The 13,251-nt window shown below is 38.8% G+C and overlaps 1 long non-coding RNA gene across 1 annotated transcript; it reads left to right on the forward strand.

The window, feature by feature from the left end:
- Positions 1-386: 386 nt before the first annotated feature.
- On the forward strand, positions 387-12,656 carry LOC112847502 (uncharacterized). Its single transcript, XR_003221073.1, has 3 exons — positions 387-441; positions 1,992-2,105; positions 11,675-12,656. It is a non-coding gene; the product is annotated as an uncharacterized LOC112847502 (long non-coding RNA).
- Positions 12,657-13,251: the final 595 nt, after the last annotated feature.

Raw genomic sequence — 13,251 nt, forward strand, 5'->3', positions numbered from 1 at the left:
GTAAACTGCAAACAATGAATTTAGATGTCACACAAGGACATCTGGAAATCTACAGCAGTTGAGTTTGACTTCACTACTCCTGCCTTCCTGATGTTACTAAAGCCTTACTAAAAGCTGATTTTGATTCAATGCAATGAAGTAAATCTGACCTCAGGTAAGGCAGGGAGTGATTTTAAGATTAATTTTAAGGTTATATTTGGTCCTGATTTGAAAAATACAACCTGTGTAGCCTCTCTCCATGCTGGCGTGACCATTTTGAGCCACACAAAGCCTGACAACCGCAGTTCCTCTGGACATTAATATTCACTGGTATCTGCCTCAAAGAAAATCCCTTTACAAATCCAGGAATGCATCTCCTGTGGATTTCAGGCTTTTACATTTCACCAGTGTGGATGTCCTCCTGGCTTAACGGCTTGAAAAGTGCATCTTCAGCGCTTCATAGTATGTATTATTCTTCCTTATTTTCCATGCGAAGTCTGTATAGGTTATATATAATTTATTTTTGTTCCGTAGCTGAGGCAAGGTCAGATCAGTTTGGACAGCATTTCAACAGCAACTAATATAAATATGTATTATTAAGGCAAGCATCTGAAAACTTTTGACTTTTACTGTAAGTATGTGTCAGTCATGATGGCAGCAGAAAGTGTTCTGTAAGCAAAGAGAGTGTAATGATAAGTGTATATCACATCATAAGTTGAGCAGTATGGTCCTTGAATTGTGTTTTATTATGCATCAGTGGACGTGCTTCTATTTGAGTGTCACTGATGGTTACTTTATATAAATAAATTGATTCCAACTGTGAATTGTTAAAGCAGCCTCTTACCCCTACTGCAAATTAGATACTGCAGCCAAGGGTGAATAACGGTTGGGGATTTGGTTTCTATGTGATTAAAATTAAGAAATAATTGGTTGCATGTTGACTCTTAGGTTAAGCCATTTACAACAGTGAGGGGGGATATTTACATTTGGTCTCTGACTCTCTGAAATCAAACACTCACGGACCCTCTGGGTGTTACATCATCCCAAAACAATCAGCTTAAATCTTTGATGTATAACTCTTTCCTGTTTAGGTAGAAAAAAACAAGGCAATAAAAAAAATCCCCCTCTTCCATTATTATACTTCCTCCATTAAAAAATAATAAATAAATAAATAAATAAAAACTGTAAGATTGTGCCCCACTTTGGCTACCCTGCAGGCTACTATTACTAAAAAGAAAAAAAAATCTCCCATCGATCATTGGGCACACATGTCAAGACTGCCCTAATAAAAATGAGGTGTAAATAATGTAGGGGGCAGATATGGCGAGCAGCACCATTTGCTGTGTGGAGATATAGGCTATAAAAACAGCAGCACTGTTTGTCTCAATCTCAGCTGTTTCAGTTTTCTGTTTATCGCCACTCTACCATTTCAGCAAAGTGCCATGCTGTAAGGATGATTTTCCAATGTGTTTAGACAAGATGCTGATTTTGGCAAAGCAGTTTCAATTATGTGATGTGCTTTTTGGCCAGTGTTACCATATTTGGGTAGGGTTGCAATAATCGAAATCATACCCCTAGGAACAGGACATAATAAACTGACAATATTAAAAAGATGGACATGGCCACCATCATGTCACCAATGAGCTGGTGAGCATTTTGAAACCGGAAGTTTAACATTGTCACCATCTTGCTTTTTGTAGTAAAAGTGTATTTGGAAAATAGTGCACTTGGAAAACACACTGTATGTAACACAAGGAGCAGCATTCTATCTAAAAGTCACCAGGTGGTGATAGCTGTGGATGCACTTCTGTCCCATCCTTTATACTGTCTGTGGTTCTTAAATAGGCTTTTATTTGAACAACAAGATATGATATTTGTGAAAACTGCATAAAAATGCTTTTTAAATATGATTTAGTAGTCCATTTAAGTGGCTACTTTTGTCATTAAAATGCCCAAACTCCGATAATAATAATGTTTAATTCATTTGAATCAAACTTTGGTTCGTTTTCCAGCTTGCTGCACATGGTTCATGCAGATGTGAACGCAGTAATCACACTCTGATGCGGATCAAAATAACAAGACCCTTTGGAGGACGTGATCTCTGATTCCAGATCAACTCCAGAGTGGTATGTTTAGCGCGAGAACATGATTCAACCCAGCTACTAGGTGTACACTGCATGCTTCAGCTAAATGCCTTCCATATTGCCAATAAGAAGATTGAATGTTGTTTTTTAGTGACATATTTGAGTTTTCTGTGTGAGAAATTTTTACAGACTCAACTAATTCAGACCAGAGTAAGCAAAAAAAAGAAAAGAAACACTAAGTATTTATAATTTCAGCCTATTAGTTATTAAAAACAACCTTCACCTTCCTTCACTGCAGAGGTTTGTATAGTTTATATAGTTTAAATAGTTGCCTTTTGAAATCCTTCAGACACCACAGATACAAATAAATAAACAGCATACTAAAAGATATATTTTTCATTACATTCTTTTGATGTTTTTATCTCTCGGTTTTATAGTTCCTGCAAATGTGAGCATTCATTATATTATATTTTTCCAACCATTTCAGAAAGGTAGGTATTTTCAGTAGGAGCTAAAGTCAGTTCTTTGTTTTTGCAAAATTTTTTCTATAATTTTAACAATGATAATAAACACTCATGTACCTGAGATATTAAGGCCACTGCAACCTTATTAGGTTATGTACTGTCTGACCTTTTAAAGAAAAGAAAAACACACATTCTCAGACACTGTTAAGTGTCACATTGTTTCTAACCAGTGAACCTGGTGATTTGGACGTTGTGATATGCAGAGTAGGTGCTTTGACATATGTCCCACTGTCAAAATTCATATGCTTTAGAAACCTGTCTGCACTGCTCTGAATGAGTGTTTTCTCCCAGTACAATAGAGATATCACACAGGGACATGAGGAAAGCCCCATTCTTTAACCCTGGAGCCCCTGAAAACCACAGAAGGAAGCCCTCACTGATAAAAAGAAAGTGGGTGGGGCAATACCTCCCCTTACTGCAGCTACTGTGAAGTGCACTCTTGTGGGTACATAGCCTACTGCATGTGACGATAATGAGAGCAGGAAGGAAGGCAATGACTTTGTAAGTGACGAGGACCTGATGTACGAGGGTCCGGTTAATTGGTGCCTGTTATGAGGTGATGCATATCTTGCTGCGCTGTTACAGGACATCTGGCTGAGCTCCAGTCGTCTCTATTCACATGATGCATTTATGACTCGCAGCAATTTTCACAATGAAATATTTATGATTGTAACTTGGCTTCCTAAGTTCATGTACACAGGGGTCTGGGCTGTCCAGATTCCGTGGGTGTTATGTTTTATGTTACAGGAGTTAGGGCAGCATGACATGCTAGCAATCATTAATCACAATTTCTCAATTCAGATGAGTTTAGAGTGAACTTATAGTCATGACAACAAAACAAAACAGTTAAATAATCCAGGAAAAAAATCTTATTAAAAATAAGTTATTTCAAAGGTTACTTTAGGTCATTTTTATTTAATAAGATTATATTGCACTTGCTAAATAATATTAATTTACAAATCTGTTTTAATTTTTCCATGTGCAAGGACATTTTTATATCTCAGTAACAGTTGTACAATGAATGCAATATTTTTGGTATTACAAATAAATAATAGCCTACAGAAATTACGCCATGAAATTTTACATTTCTTAGATTATTGTTATAATTATTTTAAAAAACATTACAAAACTGCTTTCATATGTCTAAAGAGCTTATTACAAACAAAAGTTATATTTCATGGGGCAGTGCTCTTTAGTCACACTGTCAGTTATGAAATAAGATGACAATGTAGACTCACTATATCAACATGGCTTCATTTTCTATTTTAAATCAACAGTCAATTTAAACGAGTGCTTTTTCGTAATTCTGAACAGACCTTTACTATTTTTAAGGATCTACTATTCTCTCAAATGACTTATTAACCAGGCAAAGTTTGATGTGGTCCCAAAAACAAGGCAACTCAAATTGGAGTTACCAACAACCTCAAGTTCTTTTCATTAAAAATTGTTGGAACTTTACACAACGACATTGTAAAAGCACTAAATGAGGGTCCTGATCTGAAGCACTCAAAAATTCTTAAAAGTTTCAAGAATTTTAAAGGTTTAGATTTAAGATCTAACAAAATATGTTTCACAGGAAAATTCACAGGCATTTGAGAAATGTGGAGAATGGTAGAAGAATAAAGTGTTTTGGTTATAAATCGTTAAAGATCTTCCCCATTTCATTTTTATTTGTTTTTAAACACGACAAAGTAGATGCAGCATGTGAGAATAAAGTCAGATAAGGGGAATGGTACAGTTCTTACTTTAGAGGTTGTGATTTGTTTAATATGCTTAAAATAATTATTCCCTGTCATTCTTCATCTACTCTACAGTGACATGACAGATCACCAGCAGTACACACACCAAAGGGCAGCAAGTCTAATCAATAAAAAACAAATTAAAAATGAGTGACACTGTTTTCAGACTTCTTGCCAAGAAACATACAACAAACTAAAAAGACTCAACCAAACAACCCTGTCGTGCTCTTTTTTTTCCTTGCCGAAAAAAAAAAAATTCAAAGCATCACCAGAGGAGCTGCTCTCTATCATCATTTGGGGTAAAGCGACAGGGTGAGGAGGCCAAAGAAAACTCCCCGGTAACAGCCAGAGGATTGTATGTTCACCTGGCTGAGGATATAACATGTACATTCATAAAGCTAAACTGCTCATGCCTGACTGCCAAGACAAGGTGTGCTTTCACACTCACCAGAAAACTCCCTCTGGTCAGTTTCTTTGATGTCATTTAAGGTCATTTTCAAGAAGAGCATAAAAAGTCAGTTTTCATTTAGAACTTTTTGCTAGTCTTCTAATTGTTTTTGAATGAAAAGCACCTTTCTGTACACCTTGCTTTTCTTAAGTTTGTTGTAAATGCCCAATTTAATCCTTTTTATAATGCCATGTGTGTTGTGGGCCTGATTCCCAGCCTTGGCTTCTCTGTGTATGGACATCCACAAGCAACCTGCTTTCTAAAATGATTGACCTTGAATTGTGAGTGAAATAAATAAATAAATTGTGACTGGTTAAGAAGTCAAAACTGATTTTGGCACCCATCCCCTTTAAAAGTTATTGGCTTGTAAAATTCTGTAATGATTCCAGAGCTCCTGCTGTTTGAATCTGTCCCTGGAAGTCCTGCTCTGACCACTTGATCAAGTCTGTCAGCAGTTTCACCACACGCCTCAAACTTGTACAAGGACAAGGTAAAATATGTCTCTGTTATGGATCATCACTGGTGATGAGGCTGAAATCCAAAACCTATACAGCTGCAGTTTGTTTGTTTCTTTTTTGGTGGGAAGGGGATGTAATTCAATTTCTTTATTCATTTAGTGCCAGTTCCTAGCAATAGTCAAGGTGCTTTATGATATGAGTTAAAGATCCTCCAGTGTTACAGAAAGAACAAAATTGCTCCATATGAGCAAGCACTCAAAGTACCTTTTGAAAGGAAGAGACCTCTGCCAGAAATAGGTTCATGCATTGACAGCCATGTGCCATGACCAGCTGGGCAGTGAAAGGAACGAATATTCACAGGGTTTTGAATTTATCCCCCAAAGCCAGACCTTCAACTCAGAGTTCTACTATAAAGCCCTGCAGTGGCTGAAGAAAATTTGCCACAAACTGTGCCATATGTGACGGACTGGCGTCCTATCTAGTATGCACCCTCACTTTCTCCCTATGCCAGCTGGGATAGGCTTCAGCTGCCCCCTGCAACCCTCAGTTGGATAACTGAAAGAAAATGGATGGCTGGATCAGTGTGGCAGATAGCCACCAAGCCATTGTGCGCCCACTGACAGACAGGAGTCATTGAGTGCTCACACCTTCGCAATTCACAGTTGGCTTTTTGTAACTATCCCCTTTAAAGAAATTCAAATTTAGATGACTAAATTTGAATTTCTTCAAGTGGTTAGAAGAGAGCACGATAACAACACCAGCAGTGCTAGAAGCCACCAAATCATGAAACTGAATTCAACTAAATTTAATTCAAGTATATTTTTTATGGGAGAGACAAAGAACTTTTTTTTTCATTTTCTTTTGTACTGAAATATATATAAATATGCCCAGAATGACCAATTCACCTACTGATTAAGAGAACTCCTTTCATCTAGGAGGAAAAGAGCCACATTAGTGCTCAATATCTGATTGTGGTCTCATTTGGTCCTGATTTGGGTTCCCATTAATTAGTTGGTGAGCTATAGTATCTGACTATTTACCTGCCCTGCAATAGACTGGTGACTTGTCCATGGTGTCCTCCGCCTCTTGCTCAATGACAGCTGGAATAGGCTCCAGCAACCCTGAATTGGATGAAGGAACTTTATGGATGGACGGACGGATGGATGGATAGATGAGTCATTTAGATGCTAAATGAGCTCCTGTCTTCACATGGTTGCTGGAAACATTATCTGTGTGCCATCACCTGTAGTGCTTAGCAGATGCTATGATTTGGGTTAATGAAGCTAATAAAAGCACTGAGAGTTTGCTAGAAAAGCAAGGTTGCAGGCTATAGGACCAAAAAGAGTTTAAAAGATACTGAAACACCATCTCTGCAGATTTGATCAAGGGGCTTGTCACTATTGCTGGGTATTTCACAGTATACACACAATGGATCAACTATATAACAAACAAAAAGAATTCAGAGAAGCAGCTGTTCCTATTTCGGTTCAACAAATAAATTAGCAGACAAAAAGTAAGCTTAGTGCTGTTTACTTTTCTCCCCTGATCAACCCCATGTGAAATCAATGGTATATCATTAAAAATGAATTAGTTACATTTTTCTAAATGAACATAACAAGTCATTTGGAGAAACCTCACAAACTCACAGTGACTCATGTGACAGTGCCCAGCGGTGATTTTTGTATAGAGCTCTGGGTTCAGAAGAGCAGCTGCTGGGAGAAACAAATTCTATAAACATTTCCTTGGCAACCTTGGAGCACTTGAAGGTTTACCCAATATGACTGTGAATATTTTAAGAATCACTGCTGCTGAAAAATAACACGGGGACATAAAGATGTCTCTTTCAGAATGTTATTTTGCTGCATGCTGGGAAATATGTAAAGTTGGTCCACAGGGTGCCAGAAAGAGAAAATCTCACAGAAGTGAAGGCAGCAGCTAATCACAAATATGTGTACAAAACTTTGTGTGTTGATCATTTTAGTGTAACAGCTAGTATAAACAAACTCTATGCAAATAACACAACATTTGGCGTCATACACAAATCACCATGTGAAACTAAACACAGCCTTTCAGGTTTTCAGTTACAATGCACCATAAGACGGCTTTGTGCATGTAAAATATGTGACCTTTGCTGAATGAGATGTGACACAACAGCGCCGTCAATCTCAAGGCACAGCATTTGACTGCAATCCACTGGTGGTCTTTGCCCCTTCATAGCAAGGGGGCTCCGGGGTAAGCAGTGGGGGTAATCGGCCCCTGCGTGGACACCAAAGACGTTTGTTTTAAGCAGGCGCCAGCTGGTCTTGACTACTGTAATCTCTGCAATTGATTAAATGGGTTCCCAAGCCTTAGCGGGTACCAGCCTCCTCACAGAGCCGGACCACAGTGAAGGGACCTTGCAAATGAACGAACACACCCTGGGTTGCTGTCTTTTAGTTTGATGAGGTGTTGGTATGAAAGACATTGTAGCTGGCAGCCCCAGAGAGATATTACCTGCTGTGTGGGTCTATAGGACAGGAGGGGAGACATTGGCGAAATGAGTAGTGTGAAAGATGTTTTGAAAGACATTTGGCGATATTCAGGAAGAGTAAGAATGAGTAGAGAGGGACTGCTGGGTTCAGCTCTCTACAGAGCCATCAAGGAATATTTTGAATACCTTGGAATAACATCAGGGCATTGACAGTTAAACAAGAAAATGAAGGGAAGTGCACAAGCTTTAAATGCACATCAGTGCAAACACAAAATGACACAAATATCTGCCTCAGTATTGGTAGACAGTCAGCTTCAGAGCTTTGAATATATCAAATTTGTTAAAAGTATAATATGCTTAACTTGTTTATTAAATCGCTGGCGAATGTAGCTCTGTTTTTAACCTTGACTCCAAGAAATTAGCTTTAAAAATACTCCAAGTGTGGAACAGCAAGGTATTAAGGTAAAATATGCCACCCACATTACTTTGTCCGCATTACCTGTTTGTCACCTGCTTAGAATTTTATCAGCACTTTTGCTCTCATTAACATACACTGTGCATAAAAGATGTACACCTTGTAACCTCAGCCTCTGGTTTGTGAACCACATTTTTCTAGCCTAAACTTTAGCATTGTGGTTGTTACCATCCTAGTTTTTGTAGGCAAATGTGACCATATTTAGTTGAGAGGGTGGGCGACGAGTTATCAGCTGATGCCAGGTCCTGCTGCGTCCTGTAGTAACTGCTATCATACATACTCCAGTCATATCTACTGGTGGAAGCATACCATAGACATCAAAATCACACATACTGTAAAAAAATGGCCCCACCAAAAATAATCCTGACCGCAAAAACATTTCTACCTAAAACTACAGAAATATATTCAGAGTTTAGAAAGTGCTTTTCTAAGAGCCACTGTTGCTTGGTCTTAGCCTGGTAATGTAAGGGATTTTAACATTTAATCTGTTTGAAACTTGATGTGATGGAAGTGATTTACATATATAACACAAGTAATCAGAGATGTCTGAAATCCACTTTAACAACCAGCAGCTAAATCTATGAACAGTAATACAAATTAACTTAGAAACAATCGGAAAGGACTAAGCTAATTATAACTGAAAACCAACATAAATAAATGGTAGAAAGGTACTATAACACCAAAGTAGAGAAATAAAATATTCTGCTGCAGTGTAATTTGAATTGTGTGCTTCTTTCCTAAGCAGTTGAAAATAAGTTTCTTTTTAAAAATGGAACTGATATAGCAGCAACTGTAATGACAAAAATCCTATAAAACCCTCCACAGATACACTGTCATGAACTCCCACACTGGATTAAAAAACTCCCTTACTGCACCCTAAATATAACCCCATTTTCTACACTATCGGTTGATATCCTAATTTGCATAGCTATGACTCTGAATTGCCATACAATTTCTCCTGGAGAGCACACAGGTGAGAGCCAATACATCACACAAGCACTTGAAACTCGAGCGATGGCGAGAGCTGATGTGCTCCGGGGGGCAGTTTTCCTCAGGGCTTACCTGAGTCGTCAGAGGCAGGGGAGATGACAGGCTTCTCCATCTAACAGCCTCTCGCTCTAATAACTGCAAGTCCCATTTCAGAGAAACCCGCCGCGTGACTGATCAATGTCGACAGGTAGTTTCAAGGCCGCTGCTCATATTGCCCAGAACAGGGAACAGCACATTTTCCTGAGGGCTCAGCTGTATCTGCCTGTTAAATTATATAACAAACTTTATTTGTGTAGCACTCTACAGTGCTTTCAAAACAATAAATCCAGGAAGGTATTCAATAAAACCCCAGATGTATGCATTTTTGGGGGGATATTTTAATACAGATCCAATTTTGTAACACTACTACAGCATTTTCAAAATCATAAATCCAAACATTTCAGCTGCATTTTTAGTTACTGTTATTATTAATTTAAACATAGCGGTGGGTGTACTTGGTGTTTAAACAAACTAAAACAGGAAAGCACAACCATAAAGCAAACATCTTGAGCCTGCACATGATGAGCAAAAATTTCCACTCATGCAGTTTCCCTGGTTCCTACTTTCTTTGCTATAAAAATTATGGGTAGACACTACATTTGCCAACTTCAATACCCATCTCCAACAGCAGCACGTCATGCTTTTAGACAGAAAACACCCACTATTGGCCAGCCAGTTTCCATGGAGACCGCAGTCTCCCTTCCCTCCTAGGAAAGTGTAAACAGTGAGTGAACATGAGACGATTCATATAAATTGTTTCCTAATCTTGTTATTTCTCATTTCCATGCTGAAATGGATATTGGATTACAAGTGTGCAGGGAGTGCAGAGAGCAAAGGTCGCAAAAAAAAACGAAAGAAAAAAGAAAACTGACATTTTACTGAAGTGCAAGGCATGATATATTACCATCTGCCATCTACTGCTGCTTTTCTGTGAAATTCTCAGTGAAAAATCATATTTAGTTACTCTGTGAGGCTTATACTACGAATAGACCACATGGTTACATTAAGATGTAATCCCAGGAGTACAATGCAATTTGTACATCTATATTAAGTGCAATACAAATTCTTAGCAGTTGCCAACTTGCCAAGTGTTGACAGGGCAGACAGTCATGCCCTGTTGCTAGCTAGCTAAAAATTAGCTAGCTTGCAAACAGTGGCTGAATTTGCTTTTTAATGTTGAGTGTTAATTTTCCTGTAGAGGAATTTACTGTTATGTATGCATTATGTGAAAATCTTAAAAAGCTGTAAATGTGACAGCTAGTGCAACAATCACTGCTAGAGACCAGTCAGTGGCCATCTGGCAACTATCAGTATTCTGTGACCGTTTGGTGAATGTTTGCTGGAGGTTACTGGAAACCACTAGGGTGAAATTGGTCACAAAGAGGTATATGGTGCTTTGGTCATTAGGTTGTGCGCTGCTGCAGTTGCCAAAAACTAGTGTGGATATCCGGTCTTTAAGTGATGACGTGACGAATCCTGCTTCCGGGCCTAAAGTAGTCTGCGTTTAATATAGCTTTTGTGTTGTTAACATGTTTAATATTTTGTATTTTCTTCTATTTAATCTCAAAAAGCTCCTAAAAACAGTCAGTGATCACTGTTGGCCTCCCTCGGCTTTTATTACCGCTAATCATTTTAAAGCTCAGTTTTTAAAACCTTATGATGTAACTACAGCCCAGCCCATGCAGCAGTATATTAATGACTAACCTGATATTATGGATGGATTATCTCAGTTGTTCTCCTGGCTGAGGTTTGGTCCATTTACAGCATCCTGCCATGCGATTACATTTGTTCCTGACCATCGAGAATCCTCACGTTAACTTTTACCGAGTGGAAGAAAGCGTGTTTATATTGTGCTCACATAGCTGTGTCACTAGCGGTCACGTAGCACATCGTTATATACCAGCTAGCCAAACTTCAGTAACCCTACAAACGTTACTGCTGTTTAGTTTTCTTTCTTCATTTATGTTGGAAGTGATAGCAGAGCTGTACGTTTGAATTTGTTTCCAAAATCCCTCAGTCAGGACATGCTATATTGTATTTAGATGGAAGCTAGCGAGCTGACTCCTTGCTATTTTCTAACTCCGTTAAATGTCATAAATTCCGTTTTCATGGATGCCTGGATGTTAAACTCAATTGTTACACCTGGTAGAGCAGAACACTGATCATTTTATTAAAGATGAAAGACTTCAGACAGTTTTTCAACTCTCAGTGATGCCACAGTGATCATTTGATTTATGGACCTGGAGGCACGGCTAGCCCAGACACGGCCAGTGACGTCAGACTTAAAGACCGGATAGTAGCATGTCTGCAAACTACTTGCCAAGTGATCTTAAAACTGAGAAAAGTGACACAAACAGAAGCGTCACCTTTACAGTAAAAGCTTTTTGAAGATCCTTTAAAATTTTTTTATGTTTATTGCATGGTAATGTACAATTGTCACTCTAAAGACAGATATTCTCTTTTTGCAGTTTACACTTTTTCCAAGATGCATGCAAATGCTGGGAGATCACAGCGACCAAAGAGTGACCAGAGAAAAGGCAAGGAGGTTTTTTGTTTTGACCAACTTCACCCAGGAACAGCCAGCACCTTCCAGCAATCACTCGCCAACTAGAAGAGGAATGGATATTTTTTCCTGGTAACCAATTGTTGCCAGATTGTTGCTGATGTGTTTGACTGAGAGCTTAATTTTTAACAAGAAGATAACTTGCTGTGTTCGATTTGGGACACCAATACCCCATAAAAAAAATCATGCACAAATATGTAGTACTTGCACTGTATAAATAATGGAACTGTAATAATAGAGTAATCCAAACGGAGACACACTTTATACTGTAACCACACCCCAAATGGGCTAGCACATGACAGCTATTGCTTTTTAAGATAAGTTTGTTCTTTATATCATGATTGTCCTTACCAGTCAATGGTTTTTCATAAAATTGGGTTTTATTGCATTTCACTCCAACCACAAATCCCAACCTATTGTTGGTGCTAGTGGAAAAATCAGCATTGTTGCTAAAATAAGGGATCTTCATCCTGTGGGAATGACATCTGTACCATACCCGTTCCATAACAATCTATCCAGTTGCCACTGAGTTGTTTTCCCTTCAGTGGACTCCTTTCTTGTACTGCAGGCTCTGTGTAATGTCAAATAAATCACCTTGGGGCTTGAGCTATGGATTCCTAACACTCCCACTTTTGTCAGGCAAGCTTGACCTATTTGGACCTCGGTAATCTCTGACTCCTTTGTGTCTCTCCTGATGACACTTTACCTACGGCCTCCTTCTTTGTGAACTGAAACACAAGACAGAGGGGTTAGCCGCTTCACGGCTCCTGCATTTGCTGGTCTGCTGGATTTCAAAAAGAAGAGCTATCTTTGCTCCTCATAAGTGTAATGTCCCCAGGTCAAGGCTCTATATCATGTCCAGATATGAAAAGACTGTCAGTGGGGCAGGGGCCCATGAAATAAACACCTCTTGACTACCACCAGCCTTTGAATTCATCAACACTCTGCAACATGCTAGTCTCCGCTGTAATATGGAAATACAATATCAATTAATAAATTCTACTGGAGTTGCAGCCTCTGAACACTGAAGCTCATTTTCAGAGTGAGGGGCTAAGCTTCTTTTCCGATTATGCAAGTGGTGAAATGATGCCATTTAAAGACTACAGTACCATCTATCATGTTTTACACACTGGTGTTTTCCACACTGGCATTTAGCAGAGTACTCTTCCTGGTGGGAGAAAGCAGAGGGTACACTGGGGGTTCATGATGTGCATTCACGTAATACCAAGAGCCACTACAGTTCAGTGAGCTAGAAACTATATTACCGCTCCCACTACACGTTCACATTTCCATCTGTTGCCTGATTTGCTGGTGTGGATTAAGCTGCACGTTATGACTGTATTAATCCTCTGCCTCACATTATCTTGTTTGTGTGGAGAGTAATGCATCTGACTTGATGAAGTGAATCCAATCTTTTGTGCTTCCCCAGAATAAAAACAGCAGTGATGGATTTTACAAATCCAGTTAGTAGTTTCTGCCTGG

This window comes from Oreochromis niloticus, linkage group LG2, assembly GCF_001858045.2.
Source record: "Oreochromis niloticus isolate F11D_XX linkage group LG2, O_niloticus_UMD_NMBU, whole genome shotgun sequence".
Classification (NCBI taxonomy): Eukaryota; Metazoa; Chordata; class Actinopteri; order Cichliformes; family Cichlidae; genus Oreochromis; species Oreochromis niloticus.